Raw genomic sequence first — 13,856 nt, 5'->3', positions numbered from 1 at the left:
CCTGCTGGGTATTGTTCAACTGCTTCTGTTTCACGTCGCAATGTGTTTTGAGCTTGTCCCTAGTTGCCATTGCTCACCCCGAGGGTGATATCGTCAGCGTATATGGTATTATTGAGGTTATCGATTTCCTGTAGCTTTGCTGGTAATCCGATAAGAGACAGATTAAACACCATAGGTGATATTACTGAACCTTGGGGCGTACCTGCGCTTCCGATCTGTAGTTCTTCGGAATTAAGGTCTCCTATATTAATGTGTATTTTTCTGTTAGTAAGGAAGTCTCGTATATCACTGTATAGTCGCTGGCCTAAGCCTAGCTCAGTTATTCTGTTTAATATTGTTTCGTGGGTAACACTGTCAAAAGCTTTCTTTAAGTCCAATCCTAGGATAGCTTTGGTGTTCCGACTTGTGTTATCTATAAGTTGATGCTTAAGTTGGAGCACTGCATCCTGTGTAGACAAATTTCTCTGGAAGCCCAACATTGTAGGCGGGAGAACGTCGTTATCCTCGAGATAGTTGATCAGCCTCCTTAGGACAACATGGTCCATGAGTTTGCCCACGCAGGACGTGAGTGAAATACATCAGGTTCTCCAACTTAAGCAGGATGTTAACTCAGATACACAAGTAATCTCAAGTTCTCAACAGCAAGTTCGCAGGTGCAATGTGCTAATACGTCTCTGCTGACATCACTTATGTGATTTTTGTTGCTTTTGTGGGGCGAAGTTCTTGAACTCCTGCTCTCAAATGGGCGATGCTGTTGAGGCGCCCACCAGCTAATTCCTTAAAAAACCAATTTATTTGGAGACGTGTAGTGTGCTGCGCTTCCACTGAGGCGACTGACGAAGTTTTTGTAAATGCCCCGCGCTAGCTCTAGGGCGCAATAGTGAGAGCAAGAAGGAACCTTCTTTCAAGGGACCCCGGCTATAAAAGTTGCCTTAAGTAACCATCTACACAGAAAAATAGAAAAATGCAGAGAGAAAGGCACTGGCGGCTTTGCTTGAATAAACGCAATTACTGTACGTTCTAACCCACTGTGTGTCAATTAGTCTGTCGTTGTTGACTTTAGTCATTCAGTCTAGGCATTTATTTTTACCCACATATTTTATTTTCGGCATTGACCAATTATTTGAGTTCACCGTTTAACCAGCCAACCAGAACTATGTAGGGAGCGGTGCTATACAACCTTACTGGTTGTTTGCGACAAGCTCACTTCTGGCGGCATTTTTATTTACGCGAAGAAAAGTAAGATTCCGAAACCTCATAAAAGAAAAAAAGGGGAAAAAAACAGAGACCGCAATACAGCGCATTAACGCAATGTACGCCCTTGTGCGGTGGGGAAAAGCAACGAATAAGCAGAAGTGGAAGAAATCGATGAGGGTAGAGTTGAATGCTTCGTGCATGCAGCTTTCAAACGAACGTCTTGGTAATTAGGTCACTATACAGAGATAGTCTTTAGCTTTTAATGATTCAAAATTTGTGCACCATAGCTCATTTCCAAAAATAGAATTCACAAATGATGGCATCATATAATTGGTATAAATGGTACCGAATGCAAATTTTTTCCTCGACAAAGCAGTGCATACGAAACAAAGTTTGCCCAAATGCGTAGTTGTACGTGGGATTCGCTTTTAGATAATACTCACGCTTAGCGCGAATTGGAGTTGCGCAAGTATAACTTAAGAAATAGTTGCCATGGTCTTTGAGAACCGTAGCTCTTCGGTAACCCAAACAATGTTTGCCAAGCAGGATATTTGTGCATGCGAATGAACAATCAAGCGTAAAGTGTAAAGTGACATAGGCCATCAAGTGTAAAGAAGACATAGGCCATAAATTGCTTTTGTAGATTAAGACTTGTCCTTTATTTCAAGGATATCCCGTGTACAGGAGCGTTTTATGCTAGCCCAAGGACCACAAAAATAATATCATACCTTCCTGTCCGTTTTCAAAAAGCAAGAGTTCAAAGCCGCTGTTCTCTATTTTTTCCTAATTTCTCGACTTTAGAGATATCAGCAATCGAAATGGAATCAGAATCATATTTTTTGGTATACATAAAGTGATACAAAATCCAATTTACATGAGGAAGAATAAGAAATAGGGTTTTAGTTATCCAGTCAATTACTATCCTATTTCGGTCATGTAGGCTAGAATGCGTGTCACCCTGGGAGAGAGAGAGAGAGAAATAGGAAAGGCAGGGAGGTTAACCAGATATCGGTCTCCGGTTTGCTACCCTACACTGGGGATGGGAGATAGGGGTTAGAAAGATGACAAAGAGGAAACCGCAAAAAAAAAAAAAACACGCACACACGGAGAAACACACACACAAAAGGCGTTCCAGTTAAAGACGTCCACAAAGGCCGGTAGATCGCAAAAAGCGCAATATCGCTTGCACGGCCTTTTGCTGTGACGTTAGCTCCTTTCCATGGTGTAGAATTCTTTTTTTCGTTAGCGGTTGGTCGTCCATCTGGTCAAGTTCGTGGCGAATGCATTCCCTCTGTGGACTGTATTGCGGGCAGGCTCACAAAATATGGTCAATCGATTCTTCATGTCCGCAGTGGTCACAGGTTGCGGTGTCGGTCATGCCTATGCCGAACGCATAGGCTTTGGTAAAATCAACGCACAACCACAGTCGATGCAAAAGCGTGGCGTCTCCACGGCGAAGCTGTGATGGCGCTCGAAGACTTAACGTGGGATCAAGGGAGTTCAGCCGAGAATTTCTTAAAAGGGGGTCATTCATGGTGCACTGCCGAGTAAGCAGGTGGAGCTTCCGTGCTGCGTCAGTTCTAGGAAGTGGAAAGAAATAACAAAAACAGTATACAAGGCAGAAGATGTAGCAGCAGAGTATGTCACAAATGACGCAGGAATTAGCTTCGCTCAATGGTACAAAGTAATCAATAGCTATAGTCATGACCATCGTGGTATATTTATTTAAGTTCACTATTCAAGGCTTCGTTTAACACACATTTAAAATCAGATGCTTTACCTTGTAGTTCGCCGGTGGTCACGGCCATCGGGGAAGAGCGCTTCAAGGAGACTTTAAGGGTGCTGTTAAGAGCTTAAAAGATCTGGAGGAGATTTGCGCAAGGAGTTGGTAAGAGTTTCAAAGTCATTTCGAATGGTCTTGCCCAGAGATTGCAAAAAAGACAAAAACTCGGACTCTGTGAAATCCTCTGCTGATTTGTTCAAGTTATATGGTAGGCATATAAAAAATACCACTGATGCTGTTAAGTAGCGCCTCTGCAAGTTCGCAAAAGTCGCTGGAAATTAGTGGATGCAGGTAAGATTGGAAACATTTATCGTAGTTAGGGATAAGGATGGAGTGGATGCTGTTGGGAGGAAGGGCTGTGAAGAGGGGGTTGCCGCTTACTAGTTACTGCTGTCATATCTATGTGATAAGTTGCATAATTATACTAGGGGCTTCTGTATCTTAAGCAGAGACTGAGGATAAACGCCCCATTTTTTTCTCTTCGCTGTTCAAGAGGACATGCTTACAGGAGGAAAAATTTGTGTGGTTAAGTACTTCCGCTATAGTTTGAATTATTTCTGTGCGCTTTATTCAAGCATTCGCATACTCGTGATCCCCGCATGTAGCGTTCGAGCAGCACCCAACCGTTCTGATGAGTGGGAAGGACAAAATATAATGTTATACAAGTGCTGAAAAGACAACATTGACCCACGCTTAACGGAGACTGCTTTAATAGCTAACACTTCATTAAACGAACTCGGCAACGTGGCCACGGTAGCCGGCCAAATGACTCAAAACTTTCGCCGTTTCCTACGCAAAAACCTAATAGGTGACATTGCGTGGTGGATTATTTACTTGAGGCGACATTCGGTCACCGGGCAAGTGCAAGGGTGCATCTATCTTGCAGAGTTCAAAGTACGCCCACGAACACACAATAGATTGCATGCTGTCAGCGAACACGGGCTAATCGACTGCAATCTGCATGTAAATTGCTGCACACGCTACACAAAGCGAGCCAACACGAAACCTACCAGTCAGCGAGTGCTGCTACTCGGTCGCTGACTTATATTTCCTCGCGGAGGCGATCGCCAATGCGGCTCACGCACCCGGTCACTTCTCGGGGCGAAGGGTCACAATGCGAGCCGGCACCGTTTCGCAAGGCGATTCGCAGAGCTGCGCTTCTCCGCGTGGCCACCAGCGTACGACTATTGGCGACCCTGTGTGATAAGTGGCCTTTCGCAAGCGCGCGGATCAATTCGGCGGAGATGCATGCACGCGGCGCGCGCCACGCGAATGGCCCACTTTACATTCGCAGTGCGAGCGTGGGCATGCTGTTCGAGTCTGCCAGCGCCGAGCATCGCCTGCACCCTTTATTTTTGTGCTGTTCAAATGGACCATTTGTCTTTACCCACAAGTGGCACTTGCACCGCATGCGCCATCGAAGCACACTTTGAGCGCTCTAGTAGCTTTGGCACCCTTCTGATTCATTGGTGCCTGCATGCTCCGACAAATTAGCTGTGCCTGATGGCGCTTCGCAAAGGTGACTAAAGACGAAAACTAATAATACGTTAATGCCAAACCCCACTGCCTGACCGATTCATACTACGAAAGTATTTGTCGAGCGTATGGTGCTTTCTCGGACATATTCCCCGGTATACTTAGACTAGCGAAGAGATTTGGGAAGCGTACTAATTTTGCGAGGAAGTTCATCATGAGGGTTTTACTTCTGCCCGCATGAGCTTCTTTCAAAATATTGCACGTTGTCTTCTTGGTTATCTGTAGTAAATATATGTGAAAATATCATAACGGAAAAATACTGAAGGTGCGAAGAGTTTACGCGTACAAAGAACGAAGTGAAATGACGTCAAAAGGGGCACACTATAAGGAAAAAAGGGGCGTATGAGACAAGGTTTCCTGTTTGTTGCTGGAGTGCGATACAGGTGGCGGCCTTTCGAGTTTGCCCCCAGCGTTTGATAGCGAGGGGTAAACCACAGGATGGAAAGATGACAAGAAAGAAAAAGTCCGTGTGCCGTATTTTGTAACGAACTATTTACTTCACTAAGCAGTTATGAGATAGAAAGCGTGCTGTCGCTTTATCATGAAGTTGCAACATAAATAATTTTTTTTTATCTCATCATAAGTTCAAACCAAGAGCAAGCCCTATGACCTGTCAAACGGGTGCTCTACATAATCCACAACCACACTACTTACGCTTAAGGAAAGATTTCGTTATAATCTTACTTTTATATTTAACAAAATGGGTTTCATGGATCATGTTAAAGATATATCAGATAATATGACCTCTTTTCCATCATAATTGAAATTAAACTTGAGAAGTTTTCAAGGGCAGACTGGGAAACGAACACTGCATCTGGTCGTTGTCTCCCTTCCAGGCACCACTAGTCCAGAATGATGTGACTGCTAGGCAAACGAGGAAAATTAAGAAAAGCTCGTCGCACATGCGCCACATCTGGGAGATTGGGGTGCCTGTCAGGCAAGCGTGATGATTATATTACTGGCACGTTACTACGTTTATTGGGATATACTTTCGGTCCACCAGACTTACGTCATAAACGGATTTTACATGGCTACAGGAGACTATCACCTGTCCAAAATTCTAGTTCGCGAAAGACAGAATCTTGACATATTACATATTTTCAACATTCCTTCTGTCAGCCTTCGTTTGGTTGTGTGGCTCGGGTGGATAGGCCAAGGGAAAATTCGCATGCCATTGAAGCCCCATCATGCAGTAGTTGACCCGGGGATTCACAGTGTGCGTGAATGTTCTCTCCTTTTCTTCCTTTTTTCCTATTTCTTCACTTCTTGCATAACGGCGCATACCACCATCTGTGACGGGATCGATCGGCCACTGGGCACGATGGATGATAAAAAAAAAAGAAGAATTGAGAATATAATGAATTCTAGCAAAATAGGGCCCCTGATCGCATTAGATCACGCTTGTTATGTCCTGGGCTGTCCGCGCTATAGAATGTATCAAATAGTATTTGTCTTGACTTGGAAGCTTGGCGCTTTTGTCTTCTGGGCGTATGCAACAGCGGCAAGGAAAACGGCCGCATCCACTCTCTTGTTAGATACATTCACAGAAATGGTAAAACAGGTATATTTGTTTGTAAGTTTCCTTACCAAAACAAGTATGCAATCCAAGAGAAATGCAAGACTGTCTCCACTACTTCAAGCCAAGGAGTTTGGCGAAAGAGCGCGTTGGTGAAAATGCCACTTAATGTAATGTCGGCGAAGTAATGGTAAAGGAATACAGGCGCAAGTTCGAACATCTGGAGAGATTTTAACGAGAATGTATTAAACTCGTCTTCTGAAACTATTTGGCTGTTTGCTTCAATATCCGTGAGCAGTGTTATGATCTGTTTGTTTTGTCTGGTTCATTCGTAAGCAGTGCAGGAGCCCTATAACGTAAACATATTCCGATATGTTTTTACTCCAATCTCCCGACGTCAAATTTACCTAACCGCCGATGCAAGCATCGGGCGGTGGCGCGCAGCGTTGCCTCAACAGCCTAGTCAAACGCTCTCTTAATTTATGGGAGGTAACTTTTCTTTGTGTACAAAACGAATAACATTGCCTAAACTAAGCGGCTTGTCTTATCTAATTGGCTGACAAGAGGCGAGGAGCACGCTCTAGTGGAGAGGGATTCGATGGGGCCGAGTCACTGCACTGAAAATTGATAACCGGATTAAGTGGGTGGTGCCTGCGTCTGCGAGTCGTCTGCTTTCCCTTACTTAGCTTGCGGTGGCTGGTCGAAAATCACGGCGGTATGCAACGGAAGCTTAAGAATGACGCTAAAATGGATCCCCAGCAAAGAAGAGTTGGCACAGCAAGGTCGTAAACGTGCCGAAATTGCTCGAAAACTTCACATGGCGTCGAATGAGAAATAACTATTTTTCTTTTGTTTGGTTCATTCATGCATAATCAGTGTGTACTCGTCATATCAGATGGGGAGCTATCGCGGTTTTCGTGACGTCGCGTGAAAGACAGGCGAAGGGGGGGGAGGGGGGGGTCCAAAAAAAGCTTTTGACCAATCGCGGAGGGCTGATTGCTGAATTCGAATAGAAAATGTTGGAATAGCTTTACGTTATAGCGCCCCAGGCCCAAAGGCAGCATGACACTGCAGCAAGCCACTTTAAACAAAAGCCACTTTAATGCGCCCAGGCGCACTTCAGCGACAACAGCCTCAGCTAATTGGCATCATCAATGATCGTTGTGGTCACATAAAAATTCGCCGAGTCTCTGAGATAATTTTTGGTGTCCAACCTATAAGCTTACCTGAAAAAATCCGTACTGCTTTTCAGTTTTTAAAACCGTCAGCTGAAACAGAGCAAAAACTATCACAACATTCAAAAACACAGAACGAATTTGCTCGTATAAAGGGACCCTCTCCAGGTCTGGCCATCTTGAGCTGACAAGCGCAGTGCATACAACGCGCGCTATCGATTGTGTCTGCTAAGTATTACATCACTAAGCGCCGTGCAAAGAGCTTCAATTTCAAGCCAAACGCCGTTTGCCCTTCTCGCGGGCGCCGCGCTCGCAGCCGGAGAGTCGACGTCATATCGCGCAAGTGCGCCTACGTATACGGCAGTGTGGTGACGTCGCTCATATATAGTGACACGTAACTGAGCCAAGGCAATAGTCAGTATTTCTTTGATCTGTTGCTTAAATAGACGAATTAACGCTTAGAGAAAGAATGAAACCTACGAACAGAATGGCTGCGTGCCTTTGTATTTCGTACCGTAGCAAGAGAGATGTGCTTTCGTTTCGTCTGTTTGTTTCCACGTCGCGCAGTCGCGCGCAGAGAACGAAACTTTGGCCGCGTTCCGCGTTCGTTCCGTTGGTCGCGTTAGATTTCGAGGCGAAGCTCTTCTTTAACTAAATTAAAGCTGTCGAAGCTTTCACGATTGACGGATGGCTTAGAGCGTCTTAATGTTCTCACCCGGCGTGATGGCTGTAGAATTTCTCTATTCATCTGTGCTAGGGTAACGTTTTTTTTTTATTTTTTTTTATTTTGTTAGGGGAACGAAGCGCTGAATGTATATTTGAATAACACATTCGTTCACAATTCGAATATATACATAGCAGTTGTGGCTGATGTTGGTGAACTTATTAGAGTAAAAAGCTAAATGATCGAGAATAGACGTGTCCTCTGCATGATGACAGTCATAAAATGTCGGAAACTAAATATGTAACTTCCAAACCGTACAAGGTTGCTCAGCAGCGACCAGTATTACTTCCTGCCGTTTAGTGAAGGTCGATGGCCGCTGATAAGCTTGTCAAGCAGGTTAGCTTCACCCAGATGTTAATTATGGAGTTGAACTACTTTCGGCTTGGGCAGGGGCACTCGCTCTTGCTCATTTTGTCTCCTGCACGAGGCTGTAACAGTAGGGTCACAGTTTGTGTAAGGCACACGGGTTATCGTTCCACTTCACGGCAAGGACGTCACCACCAGAGACAAAATCAAATGTGCCCCTGCTTTCCTTGGACAGTTTCTTCGCGTCCCGCAGCGGATATTCTTTCAATGGTGCATGAGGCCATATATACAAGTCACCATCAAACCTGTGAAATTCAATGGCAGTAAACGCCCACCAAAAATGTATTAATCCCTAGGTATACGCTAACGAAAAGAATGTCATCGCTGAATAAAGTGGAGCTTAAAGATCATCTGCAGCCAGATATTGCTGTTAAACCGAAGCTCTATCTACTAAATTATATTGTGCAGTTGTATGCAGCAGCATAGTAATATAGACTGTATGCGATGAATACTTCAACCGTCATAGTGCAAACTTATGCTCGATACAAGGCTAATAAGGGCAGTACTAATCAGATAAATGGCTTCAAATGTGTGATTACGTAGCCAGTGTGTGTGAACGTGATGTACGGTGCTCGGGATGTGTGGTGGCACCTACTGGGAGCGTGCTGACATTTCGTGTTTCAACTTCTGGGGAAAAAAGAAATGGAGGCACCTATGTTTCGAGCCTTATGCGTCAAAGTATTTGCAAATGCAAGCGGTCAATTATGGTGGGCTGTTCGACAGAGAAGAACGCTATTCCTAGTGAAAAGTGTACGCGCATCGGCCCTTCAATCACGTGTGTCTAAAACACACTAGTAGAGTAATTGGAATTGAACTGCCCCCCACTTTTTCCCGCTGATCCTGCATTTCAATTCCTTCGCATTTTATAGGTTTTTCATAATGCTTTCATTCACGTCATTGAAGATGAACAAAAAGAAGAATAATTTTATTTATCCATTGAAGGAATGCAGGGAGGCGTGAACCAAAAGCGAAAAAAAAATCGCTTTCCATAGCCACTATTGCCTATTATTCGTATATAGAAAAAATGAAGCACCTTTACGAGCTTATCAAATGAAAATATGTGTGAAGGATCGGTATGTCGCCCAGAATGATTCCAGCGACTCTTATCGAGTATTGTACTTGCAGTGTAGGCCGGGCTAATGTGCCATCCAAGAGGTGTGCAATATTGGCAGGAGCGCCTGCGCTAGAGACACAAAGAAACCGTGCCTCGTAATAAATGTACCTAAAAGCCTTAATAAATGAAGCTAAGCTTGCTTAGGAACGTATATGCAGGTATTCTCAAAGCAGGTCATGTGCTCGAACCATTCGCAAGAACAGAAACCAGCCAGTTGTGATAGGAAAAACATTATTATCGAACATGGGTGGATGCTATTTATCTTTATGAAGTTATCTAGCTTATACGAAAGAATTGGTTTCTGGCTGAGGCCTCTGCATTGTAATAGCTATGGCACCCCCAGCAATGCTGTAGAATTTGTGAAAAATTGCAAGCTTTCTTTCAACCGTCTTTTCTCCTCGAGCTGCCCTAATGAAAGAAAAATAACAGTGCAGTCAGGCACTTTAGGACCATGGTAATTACACCCTTCCCATCGGCAATCACGCCTTTCAGTAATCCTAGTTTCCGGATGCGGGCTCTATTATAATTCTCAGAAAAGGATTATTTACGTATAACCCCCGCTCGTGTCATAAATGCATGATGATGAACATGGTAGTCGTCGTTTACGTAATTGAGCGAAAAAAAAAATCCATTTCACTCGATCTCTAGCTACCGGAATCGCGCTGCGCTCCAATCATTGTTTGCTAGAACACTTACCGTTTTAGACCATTTGACAAACACCACCAAAGTTGGAGCCAAGTAACGGCTCCCAGTACTGTTGACACACGACGAAGGGTTGATTGAAGAGACAAGCAGAGACGGCGACAACACCAGTGGCAGAATGAAAAGGAGGCCTTCAGCGCGCGCCGTCTCTACAGGTACACAAACAGGGGGGCAGCGGTGCTCCTGGACGTTGCATCAACACTCGTGGACGTTCGAGAGGAGGATGCTGAGCGGTGCCTGTTCGCTGCTCTTCCTGCTGCCGGGGGCTCCGAGCGGCAGCCGCGTGACGGCCACATTACGCGGCGGCCTTGGAGCGTTGGCGGTCGTCGTGCGCCATCCGCTCTTGCAGTCTGCATGAGGAGCGAGCCTTCTCCATCGGGGTCACCGCTATAATCAAAGGGCCCAGTCTCGTGGGCCCCCCTTTGTATCCCTTCTGTCTACTTCAGCCGCTCATTCTGTTCACTTAGTGGCCCAACACGCGTGGCGCTGTCTCTGTTCTTGCGTGATTTATTTCTTTCCCTTCTTCCCCCTTTCTCTCCTACCCTCGTTATGACTGTGCGGCAGCGTCAATGTGTCGCGCCTTTCTTCAGGGAAAATAAACTGGTGGTGCAATGGCGCAGCTCGTCTTGAATGCCTATAAGTTGGAACGGCTTTTGTTGCGTTGAGGACGTTGCTGGCCGCTATGTGTCGGCTCACTACTTGTTTCGCATGCACGAGTGGTTCACGGCGGGGACGTGAGCGGTTGTTAACGGTGCTCGCGGTTGACGGAAGGCTTGCGTACCCACAGCAACTGCCACTGATTTTTTGCTGTGTTTTGGCAGTCGCTGCGTTCCTCTGAGAAGGGAAGCACACTAAGAAATGCTTGCGTCGCGTCGGTGGAGAGGATGTACGTGCCGCGGTTACAAGTTCCCTATGATAGGCTCGAAAAGAACTTCGCCAAGGTTATAGCGCAGTCACATCGCAAGGCTGTTCCGTTTAACTAACTAAGCATCCTCGAGCTCTGGGTACGAAATGAGTGCTTGTAAATATATATAGCAGACAGTGCATGAAAAGAGGCAGACATCCGAAACAAAGTTTGCTATGTGGGTGATGCTTACATTTCCTGTGTAAACACAGCTCACAGGTGTGTCCAACGCAAGCAATGACTTTTGCTTTGGGTATAGGCACTGAAAGCAACAAGGGGTCTTATACAGCTATACACGAGTCGGTTTAGGGGCATCGAGTCACCGCAATCCCCATTTTCCGCAGTATTGCCACTGTGACCTGCTCATCAACCTTTTTGCGGAATAAAGACATTACCTATCGCACATCGACACGTGGTTAACAAAGTTTAATGTTAATGTGAATCAACCCGACCTTATGGAGGACACTTTAGAGGGGTTCAGAAGGTTATAAGTGAAGCGAATTAATTAATTAATTTATAGGTTTTACCTGCCAAAGCCACTTTCTGATTACGGGGCACGCAGTAGTGGAGGACTCCGGAAATTCTGAGGTTCTTTAACTTGCCCTTAAATCTAAGTACACGGGTGTTTTTGCATTTCGCCCCCATCTAAATGGGGCAGCCGTGGTCGGGATCCGATCCCGCAACCTCGTGCGCAGCAGCCCAACACCATAGCCACTGAAAAACCACGGCGGGTTATAAGTGAAGTGAAGGGAAGCAGCTGGAAAGCGCAGAAAGTCGTGTTTGCATAATTGATATGGCCAGTGGATGCACAAGGGAAAAATGCGTGTGGTAAGTCAGTCATAAATCCCAGCGCCATAATTATTACATTGCCAAAATATACAGTAAAAACTGATCTCCGTTATTACTAACAAAAGCATTCTAGCGTTTTCCAGAAAAAGAATACAGACGGCTTAGATATCAACATACAACGAATGTCCCCATTTTGCTACATCTTCTTTTTACAACTGTTAAATTGTCCGTCAAATGATGTAATCAAACGATGTAAAGATGTAATTTACACCACTCGGCCCGACAATCTTAGCACTGCCGTCACAACACTGTGTGTTGCACTGTGATATTGCGCTCAACTTAGTGTCCATATGATCACCAGCCCCCGCATTGTGGCTATGGCCTTGCACCACCAAGCTCGTGTTTGCGTGTTCGATCTACGGCGGCAGCAGTTTGAATGGGACTAAGTGCAAAAACACTCGTGTATTACCTCTAGCTGCACGTAAAATAACCCCAGCTGATCAAAATTAATCATTCGTCCCCCACTACGGTGTGCCTCACAATGATATCAAGGTTTTGGCACGCAGTCTACCAGAATTTAAATTGCTATTCAAGAGCCTCCCGGACTCCGCCAGTACAAAGCTCCTCCTCGAGCTAGGACTGCACAACCCGCTCGAAGAGGTCGCCATAGCACAACGCCTATATCAGCTAGAAAGACTCACAATGACCTATCCGGGCCGATACATCCTCGACCGACTGGGCATCAGGCACCACAACCCCACACGAACACAAAGCAGAAATACCAAAGGGAATCCGAGGAATCATACACGTCACAGCCATTTCCTGGAACGTCCATCTGGACCTCAACAAAGGTCGCACACTAGCAAGAGCCAAAACCCTCCTCCGATCTTACGGGAGGGGAACCGACGCGCGCTTCGTCGACACTGCGGAACAACCCGACGGCCGACGCTTCACTGTAGCAGTGATAGACGCCAACTGCAAAACCATGAACGTGTGCAGCGTCGAAGCCCAACATCCAGAGGAAGCCAAAGAGGTAGCAATCGCCCTGGCCCTCTCGAATCTGGGCTGCAACACCAGCCTGAGTGACTCCCAGGCGACGGTGAGAAACTTTGCCAAAGGACGCATTTCGCCCAAAGCCAAGAACATCCTTAAGAGAAGACGCACCCCCAAGGACCACCCGAGTCAAATCGTATCGTTCCCCGCCCACGTCAACAGGGGCGACCAGGCATCCCCGAACCTCAGCGAGGTAGCCACCCGCAGAGCGCGAAAGCTGACGGACCGCGCAGGTCGGCCTCTCGGGAAGACCCCCGAGCCGAACGAGACAGATTGACCAGATACAACGACATTACAAATATGTATAAGAACATTCCCACCACCACGCAAAAACCTAAACAGGGCACAAGAAGTGGTCCTACACCAACTACAAACAAATATCTTCCCGAACCCATTTCACCTCAAACGGATATTCTGTGAACAAAACAAAGAAGACACATGTAAGATATGTAAACAGGACCCAGCTACACTCAAACACATGCTATGGGAATGTAACGCCCTACGCAAAAACAAGTTAAACTCCGAGACCCTATCGCTGAGTTGGGCCGCCGCTCTGCTCAACTCCGACCTTCGCGACCAACTTTGGGCCCTCTAGCAGGCCCGCGAGGCGCCGCTGGGACAAGATTTCGACGTCCCGTCGTGGGATACCTGAGCCCGGGTCTCCAAAACCTTGCTGGAAAATTCAATAAAGTTGTTATCAACCACGAAACACTCGCGTTCGGTATGGAATTCCCGCATCATAAAAGATTCGGAATAGCCTAAAAAAATGAACGACGGATTTGTAAACATGAAATATAAAATCGCACGTGATACCTTATCGCCGAACACTTCTCTTTGACTTCCACTTGCGGAAGCAACTATACGCTAAGTGCTTTCAGGAAAATATATTGCTGAATAAGCTCCCCTGCAATAGCGCTTACCGATAGAGAAGTCTATCCTGAGTGCTTTTTCTTTTGTGCGTGCATATACTTTCTTTGCGTTTATTCGTAAATGAAGC

At 45.8% G+C, this 13,856-nt stretch overlaps 1 long non-coding RNA gene across 1 annotated transcript; it reads right to left on the bottom strand.

The window, feature by feature from the left end:
• Positions 1 to 1,444: 1,444 nt before the first annotated feature.
• Positions 1,445 to 10,473, bottom strand: LOC129388233 (uncharacterized). Its single transcript, XR_008615259.1, has 2 exons — positions 10,108 to 10,473; positions 1,445 to 2,777 (listed from the first exon to the last, which is right to left on the bottom strand). It is a non-coding gene; the product is annotated as an uncharacterized lncRNA (long non-coding RNA).
• Positions 10,474 to 13,856: the final 3,383 nt, after the last annotated feature.

This window comes from Dermacentor andersoni, chromosome 1 (genome assembly GCF_023375885.2).
Source record: "Dermacentor andersoni chromosome 1, qqDerAnde1_hic_scaffold, whole genome shotgun sequence".
In the NCBI taxonomy this organism is placed as follows: domain Eukaryota; kingdom Metazoa; phylum Arthropoda; class Arachnida; order Ixodida; family Ixodidae; genus Dermacentor; species Dermacentor andersoni.
Note: the sequence above shows the minus strand (reverse complement) of the source record. Positions and strands in the feature narration are given on the sequence as shown.